The sequence below is a fragment of the Silene latifolia genome, chromosome 1 (assembly GCF_048544455.1).
Source record: "Silene latifolia isolate original U9 population chromosome 1, ASM4854445v1, whole genome shotgun sequence".
NCBI classification, from domain to species: Eukaryota; Viridiplantae; Streptophyta; class Magnoliopsida; order Caryophyllales; family Caryophyllaceae; genus Silene; species Silene latifolia.
In genome coordinates, this window is record NC_133526.1 from 182,044,173 (window position 1) to 182,052,750 (window position 8,578).

Below are 8,578 nucleotides of genomic sequence, written 5' to 3' on the forward strand. Positions count from 1 at the left end.
AAGTAAGCGCTTGACAGCAAGCCAATGAATGTCAGTAGGAGCGGACATGAATTGAGCCAATTTATTAACCGTGAAGGAGATGTCGGGCCGAGTTAGAGCAAGATACTGGAGGCCCCCAATAATAGCACGATAATCGGAAGGATTTGAGATAGCTGTGTCATGATTACGAAGCAAGGGAGGATGATGTACCATATGAGTAGGTAGAGGCTTGGATTCGTTCATCTTGTGACGTTCCAGAAGGTCCAGAATATATTCGAACTGAGTGAGAAGAAGACCTGTAGAATTCAGTGTGACTTTGACACCCAAGAAATAAGACAGAGGACCCCTAAGTCCTTCAACGAGAAGCGGTCAACAAGAGTAGTAATGAAGGTTGTTCGACGATATGACGATGGACTAGTAACAATTATATCATCAACATAAACTAACAAATAGATAGGGGAAAAGGAGTGATGAGAAATAAATAATGATGGATCTGCAGGGGATGCTCGAAAACCAGAAGCAAGCAAGGCCGTCTTGAGTTCAGTATACCAAGCTCTAGGGGCTTGCTTGAGACCGTATATCGCCTTTTTAAGAAGACAATGAGAAGACGGGCAGGAGCTATGAACGAAACTAGGCGGTTGCGCCAAATACACTGCATCATTTAGAGAACCTTGCAAAAATGCACTACTAACATCCACTTGCCGAATAGACTAAGAATTACCAATAGCGAGAGAAATAAGAAGACGAACCGTAGCCGGTTTCACAACCGGACTGAAAGTTTCAGAGTAATCGATACCCGGTCGTTGATTAAAGCCTTTCGCAACGAGCCGAGCTTTATACTTGTGAATTGTGTTATCGGGATTGTATTTAATCCGAAACACCCATTTACAACTAATTAAATTCCGACCAGCCTCAGGGGGAACAAGAACCCATGTTTGATTTGTAGTGAGAGCATTAAATTCATCTTGCATAGCAGCCCGCCAATGAGGGATTGACAAGGCTTGCTTTGTCGTGGTAGGAAGGGAGTGAGTGATGGAGATGGTGGCTGTTTTGGCATACTTCGGATTAGGTTTCCGAATATTATTGACAAGACGAGTGGTGATAGTACGTGGTGGAGGGGGAGGAGGTGGAGGAGTAGGGGGAGATGGTGAGGTAGAGGAAGCAGAATGTTGGGACATAGAGTGGTAGGTATGGTAGGGGAAGGAGGGGTTGTGGTGGTTTTGGGTGTGAGTGGAGACGGAAGAGACATGCGATATGGGTGAAGTAGAGGAGGACGAAGAAGGGGTGGCATGAGAGGTGGGGTTCTGGGTATCCGTGATAGAAGGTTTGGGCAGTAAGGGAAGCATGATGGTGCACCATCGAGCAGGGGAATAGTCAGTAGTGGTGTCGGATTTTGTGAGTTCAGGGAACGGGTAAGTGTCCTCCGCAAATTTAACACGACGGGATGTATAGAGACGATTAATAAGTGGGTCAAGACAATGATAAGCACTTTGATAGGCGGAGTACCCCACGAAAATGCAGGGTTTGGAACGAGGGTCAAGTTTGTGAGATGCATATGGGAGAAGCCATTGATAGCATAAGCATCCAAAACTGCAGAGTTTCTCGTAATTAGGGACTTTTTGAAGTAGTTTGAGATATGGAGAAGAGTTGGATAGTGAGGGAGTAGGAAGGCGGTTAATTAGATAGACCGCTGTAGAAAAAGCGGGAGACCAGAAGTGAAGATGAAGATGAACGTGGGATAAGAGAGCGAGACCAGTTTCAACAACATGGTGGTGACGACGCTTGGCATAGCCGTTATGTTCCGGTGTATGAGGAGGAGAGGTAAGATGAGAGACACCATTGTCAGACAAAGAGGGTGAAAGCTTGATGTATTCACCTTCGTTGTCCGAAAAAACTTGTTTAATTTGACGATTAAAGAACTTTTCGACAAGGGCTTTAAACCGATGGAATACAGTGAAGGTATCTGACTTATTTTTAAGAGGATATAGCCAAACATATTTGGTAAAGTGGTCCACAAAAATCACATAATATTTATAATTATCATATGATATTATGGGAGAAGTCTAGACATCAGTAAAGATTAATTCGAGAGGAGAGAAATAAATAATGAGGATTCAGAAAAGGCTAGTTTATGACTTTTATTGATATCACAGGCATTACAATTAGAATAAGTAATATTCGGAATTTTGAATGAAAAATTATTGCGTAAATAAGCTAGAACAGATTTAGACGGGTGCCCTAATTTGTGATGCCATGTGACGAAAGGAGCTGTTAATCCGAGATTGACTTGAGGAGAGGGTGGATGTCAGAGGTACGTAGACGCCATCTTCAAGATTGCCTTGAAGGAGCACTTGATTCGTTTGAATAACCTTTATTAAGAAGGAAGAGGATGAGAATTCAATTATAGCGTTATTGTCTCGACAAAATTGAGAAACAGATAAAATTTTACGAGAAATTCGAGGAACATGTAAACCATTGGAAAAGTGTAAAGGAGAAGAGGAAGTGTGCCAATGATAGTACCAAGAATGAGACGATCTTGGCGCTGCCAATAGTGAAGGTCAGGATTGGATTTTGTTGTTTTTGTGGTTTCTTTCGTGATGGTGTCGGGTGGAGCAGGGTAAGTTCCGTCCACAAATTTCAGCAAGTCATAGCAAAAAAGAATGTTGGAAATTTGATTTTTCCAATTGAAATAGGTTAATGGGGGTAAGTTCCTTGCATTGAGAGAGATTAACATCAATGAAGGGAGTTTTTGGGTCCAGAAAATTAGGGATAATGTTGTTGTGGCCTGTGGGGAGCCATGAGGAAGAAGGTAAGAGGGACGGGTGAAGAAGAGGCAGGGTCCGAAAAAATTGATTGTAATTTAGAGCCGGATCTTACAAGCTCGATACCATGTTAGAAAAGAGAAGAATAAGTTTTAAATATTGTGATTGTATTGATTCAATGAGTACAATATTTATACTCCCTCCTATTCTAAATAACTGCCTCATTTGCCATTTTCGTCTATTCACATAATGTGTCTATTTGCCATATTTGGACATGGTTTTTTTACTTTCCTACCCTTAGCTCTTTTCTTTATTTAGCACCCCAACCACCCAACCACCCATAACCCATCATATTCAATATTTTTCATTATTTAACTCATATATTCTTACCCCTATACAATAATTTTTATTATTTTAACTATATTCCTTAATTTTCGTGCCATTGTCCAAATGGGACACTTATTCGGAATAGGAGGGAGTAGTATTTACATGTAGAAGAAATAGAAAAGTAGTAATACAATTACCTAAACTATGTCCTAAATAATTAAAGAAAAAATGCTAGAAGTAACGACCAAGTAACACATATACGGAAAATATATACATCATTATTTTAATGATTAACAGACCCAACAGATCGACCCGTTTGAGTCGAGTCTCGACCCTAAAATAACGGGTCATTTCGGGTTTGGGTCAAACGGGTCACCGGGTCGAAATTTTCGGTTCTTAACCCTGGAAAACGGGTCGGGCCGGATTTGGTCGGGTCGAATTTAACATCTCTAATTTCAACGCACCCATTACATTGAACCAAACGACTAATTAGTAGACTTAGTCAACTCTTCAAATCTAATTAAGATGACATTAAATGTTAACACAAATACGGCTACCTGTAACTAGTACGGAGTAGCTAGTTGGGCGTGGCTACTTTCAACCCGACAGCCTCTTCATTGAGTTTTTCTCAACTTGTTTATCCTTTGAATGTGTCGGTTTCACCAATTATTTGTGTTATTTGAGTTCGTCTTAATTGGTTGCTCTTACATTTCCTATATTTCCATTTTCCGTTAATCGCTTCCCTGTATTACGCAAGTACCGTGTTCATGTACGGAGTTCGACATTGTAATTATCTCCATTTTCTAGATGAAATGAACCCTTCTTTTTCTCTCAACGATTTAGGTATCATTTTGCAAAGATGGTCAACTTAATCATGAAAAATAAAGGGAAAAACATAAAATAAGAAAAATAATATAAAATTGTTATAAAATATTATAGTATAATATTATATAAATGTCCATATCTTAGACTAATCTAGAGTGTATTATTTTATGAAAACTCTACCCTCATTGTATGTCTATATACCCCATAGTGAAATAATATACGGTTCTGTCTCTCTTTTCTTTTCTCTACCTTCTCTCTATAATTATCTCTTGTCTTTATTTCATAACACGTTATTAGCACGAGTCTTAACCAATTAAGCGAAAATGATTTATTCATATATTATTAAGATTTGATAATCAGGAGTGTGGATGTGGGAAATCGGTATATCCACGGGGTGCTTTGAAAATGGAGTCGCCACCAAATTTAAGGAAATTTGGAAACCATTTTCAAAAGAGATTTGAGTTCGATGTGAAAGTACGTGGTGGGAAGTTCGTTAATAAAACACCCACCCCCGCCCGTTGTAAACAACGGCCTCTACTAATGGACTATGATGGCTAATCGGATAAGACTATGATTGTTGTATAGAAGTGCAAACACCCTTTTTGATCCTAGCATGTGAGTTTAGTTTCTATGTCGATTTAATGCAATTAACTCATCGAGTGGTTTAGCATGCGAATTCATTTTAAATAAAAACGCAAACAAAGAGAAGGATAAAAAGGCTTACGCTTAGCATAAGATAGATTAACACACGGTTAAGGTTAGTATACAAATGACGTGCTAAATTGATACAAATTACATGTTAAGCATTTCGAAAACAGTAGCAAAGTGCCGACTTTAAGACGAGTTTTGAAGGTGGAAACGAAGTCGAATATGGGTGTTCTTGGACTCGTTGGAATCGTGGAAGTGCAAAGCACTACTACAAAAAAAGGCTTAGAGAACTGTTGAAATGAGCTTTAGAGAACGCTTTAGAGGCGTTCTCCAACTCACCGTTCTCTAAAGCTTAGAGAACTCTTAGAATAGGCGTTTTCTATTCGCAATCATAGAGAACTGTTGAAATGAGCTTTAGAGAACACCTGATAAGCGTTTTCTTTTCGTAGGAAAAGAGAACGGTTGGGTTAACAACAGTTCTCTATCCCTCTTGGTTTTTAAAAAAAAATATTGATGATATTTGGATAAAATTAATATATTTAATTATTCTCATTAAAATCAAATACCGATACCAATACACTTGTTTCACAACCAAAGATAAAACAGCCAGCAAATTATACTAAGTCCTTTTACATAATTTCAAAACATAGCACTACATGCACACATAATCTCATCTTTAGTTCATGTTGTAACTTAAACCGCGCATCTTGCAACAACGTCAATTGATCCACTTGGAAGAAAGGAGAAATAAAAGGGTGAAATGTTTCAAGTGATAACCTGTCACTAATAACAAGAACAACCATATGTAAGATATGAGTAGTAGAAAGGAGAATTAAAAGAGGCGGTGAGTACGATAAAGATGTAAGTATAAATAGTTCTAAAAGGTAAAAAACTGGAGAATAGACTAGGAGGTCCAAGTCAGCAATACTATACGACATAATGTAAAAAAAGACTTTGAGAGAACATCGTTGTGCACCCAATTCCTCTCCACAAGGGTATAACGAAATACTTCAAGTATAATAAAATGGTAGCACCGAATGTCCATGACATATACTGACTAGTGACTACAACAATTCAAAAGTTATAAGAACTATCAATTGCCGTCTAGACACAAAATTGATGATTATATAATGAGGATAACTAATCATATAATTAGGATAAATAATAATATTCCCCATTGCATATTAGATCTATAACATTCAATTGCAAGAGAAACCCTAAAAAAGGAAATAAGGAGAGTTAAAAAAAAAACATAATTTCCAAGGAGAACTTACAGGGAGGAGAAGTCAGTGGTGCAACAGAGGTCCGACGAGGACCGTTGGAGCAGTATCTGGGCATGCGCAGTCTGGGCGTGCTTTGGGTATCTAGGCGATTCGACAAGAGGGGGTGAATGATGGACAACACTCTGTTGGAGGAAGGGCGGTTGGCAAATCTCCGGTGGTGGGCAATGCTCGATCCGATGTGCACCAGTCTCTTCGAGTGGTATAGTGAGTCAAAATGGCGGTTGGCTGGCATTTTCCCACTGCATAATATTTTGACTCATAAATAATTATCAGAGATTGTTTTCCACCTATAATTCCACAGTACACTTAACTAACTAGAAACTTCTCCCACTGCATAATATTTTTGGCGTCAAAATTAATAAAGAACCTTTAGTCACTTAACTCAATGGAATTGATATATTCATTATAGAAAAGCAGTAGCTTTCGTTAGTTTTTCTTAGTAAATAACAAAATAACATGCTTAATGGCCTAAAATTTATCCCGAAAATGATGTTGGAGTTGTACCTTTTTAGGAGTCACAAGTCATGAGTTATAGGCATTACAGTAGTCCATTGTTGTCCATTGTCGAAAACATAAGTGCAATCTCAGATGAACTTCTATCGGAAATATATGGCAAACATTCCTCAACCTTAGTGCTTTGGAGGTTCTGCGAACGATAAGACCCGAATATTTATCGAGTTAATTGGCTTTGTAAGGTTAACTACCTCAATTATACATTATAATTCATAAAAGAAACGCCTTGGTAATCAGTTTAATAGCAAATAAAGCACAACCAAACATAACTAAAATACACATTGGTTGAGGACCCTAGAAGAAACTTGTAATGAGCTTGGGTCAAAGGAAATCCCTGAAAACCCGAGTCCTGCTTATAATCATACCTATTTGAGCAGCTATTTTGAACAACCTTGACACCATAATAAACCCGAAATCACTATACCTAACACGACCAATCATCCCCAATATTATTATCAGCAAAGATGGCACACTTATGCTGAAAATCCAATAAAACCCAACATAGCAACTAAAAGACATCACCATTAAAAAAACTCCTCATACAACCTCATCAAAGATAACAGAAACCTAATTTAGTTAAACATTAGAATGGTGTAACTTTCCAAATCTAATAGTCGAACATTTGAAACTTACATTATGATCTTTTATGCAGTAAATAAGCAAATTTCAAGCAAAACAATCAACATAAAAACAAGCAGCTCATTCGCTTATACACAACAACATCAAACAAAATAACCAAATTAAGTTTTGTTATCCTTTCAACTACCTGAAAGGCTGAAATACATAGCCAACGATAGTTTTGCGTTTTAAGGAAAGAAGAAGGCTTAACTCCCTCTTTTTCATCATTTCATTCCTTTTGCAAACAACAGACTAAAACCCTCCATCCTTTTTCTAGCGCTTCAATCAAAATCATCCCATCTCGATTTTATCAAGTTGTAACAATCAATTGAAACCTTAAACCACACATTAACCATACCAAATTAAACCCAGCTTAATGAAACACTGCGTGTAAATTCATATTTTTCATCATATATACAGATTACTAAAGAGAGTTAATGAAATACCAATAAAATAAAATACAAGAGGAGTGAAATAAAGAGACAAACCCCAAACTTTATCCATTTTCGCGATTGTCCTCTTTATTGTTAAAATGCCCAATTTCAAGAATTTATTGAAGAAGCCTCAAAATAACAATATCAACCTGAGATTTTCAAAGAAACAGGTAAGTTTATTGAGATATAAGAGCAGTTATTCAAACCCTAACATAATAAATCCCCAATTTCTCGATTTCTAGGGTGTGCAACCCTTAGAAATTTCGAACCAACTGAAGAGGCACAAAATGGTGCTGAACGATGGTGATGCGACCGATGACTTGAGGCAGTTGGTAGTAGGTCTGACCGGAAGGTGGGTGAGGGTAGTTTGTGACAATGACAGAGTTGGAGAGAAACGATAGAAAGAGGGTGGTTGGTTGTTCCAGTAAATAGACTTGGGGTTTGTAACTTTGTAAATCAAAGGGAAGTATACAGATTATTTCCCACAAGTATATAGATTATGACCTTAGATCATCTTTATTGAATCGTTATAATCCTTCTAAATTAAAGCCAGGAAACGGTAAGAGTGCGCCTGGTGAGACTAGTGGCTCACAGGGCAAGACAAAGAGCAAGGGCGGTGACATAGAGTGCCACCATTGTCACAAGACTGGACATTGGAGGAGGAACTGTCCCGTCTACCGTGAGGACATCAAGGCAGGCCGCGTCATTCCTGTTGGTATGTCATCTTATATTCATATGATTGAGATTAACCATGCAAGTTTCGGAACTTGGGTACTAGATACTGGTTGTGGTTCTCATCTGTGTAATCATTTGCAGGGCCTAAAGAACATCATACCTCTCGAAAAAGGTGATGTGGACCTGCGAGTCGGGAATGGAGCACGAGTTGCTGCTGCCTCGAAGGGAACATATGTAATCCAACTCCCTAGTGGTTTTGAGTTATCTTTAAATAACTGTTACTATGTACCCAGTTTATCTAAGAATATTATTTCTGTTTCCGTACTTGCTAAAGACGGTTTTACATTTTCAATAAAGGATAATAGTTGTATTTTCTCTTTTAATGAAATGATTTATGGCAAAGCAGTTTCCATGAATGGAATTTATATCTTAGATCAAACCACGGAAGTATTACACATGAATAATAAGAAATTAAAGGTTGGTGACAAAGATCAAACTTATCTATGGCATTGTC

At 38.0% G+C, this 8,578-nt stretch overlaps 1 long non-coding RNA gene across 1 annotated transcript; it reads right to left on the reverse strand.

Moving 5' to 3' along the window:
- Nucleotides 1–5,060: 5,060 nt before the first annotated feature.
- On the reverse strand, nt 5,061–6,470 carry LOC141613009 (uncharacterized). Its single transcript, XR_012529213.1, has 3 exons — nt 6,329–6,470; nt 5,816–6,063; nt 5,061–5,324 (listed from the first exon to the last, which is right to left on the reverse strand). It is a non-coding gene; the product is annotated as an uncharacterized LOC141613009 (long non-coding RNA).
- Nucleotides 6,471–8,578: the final 2,108 nt, after the last annotated feature.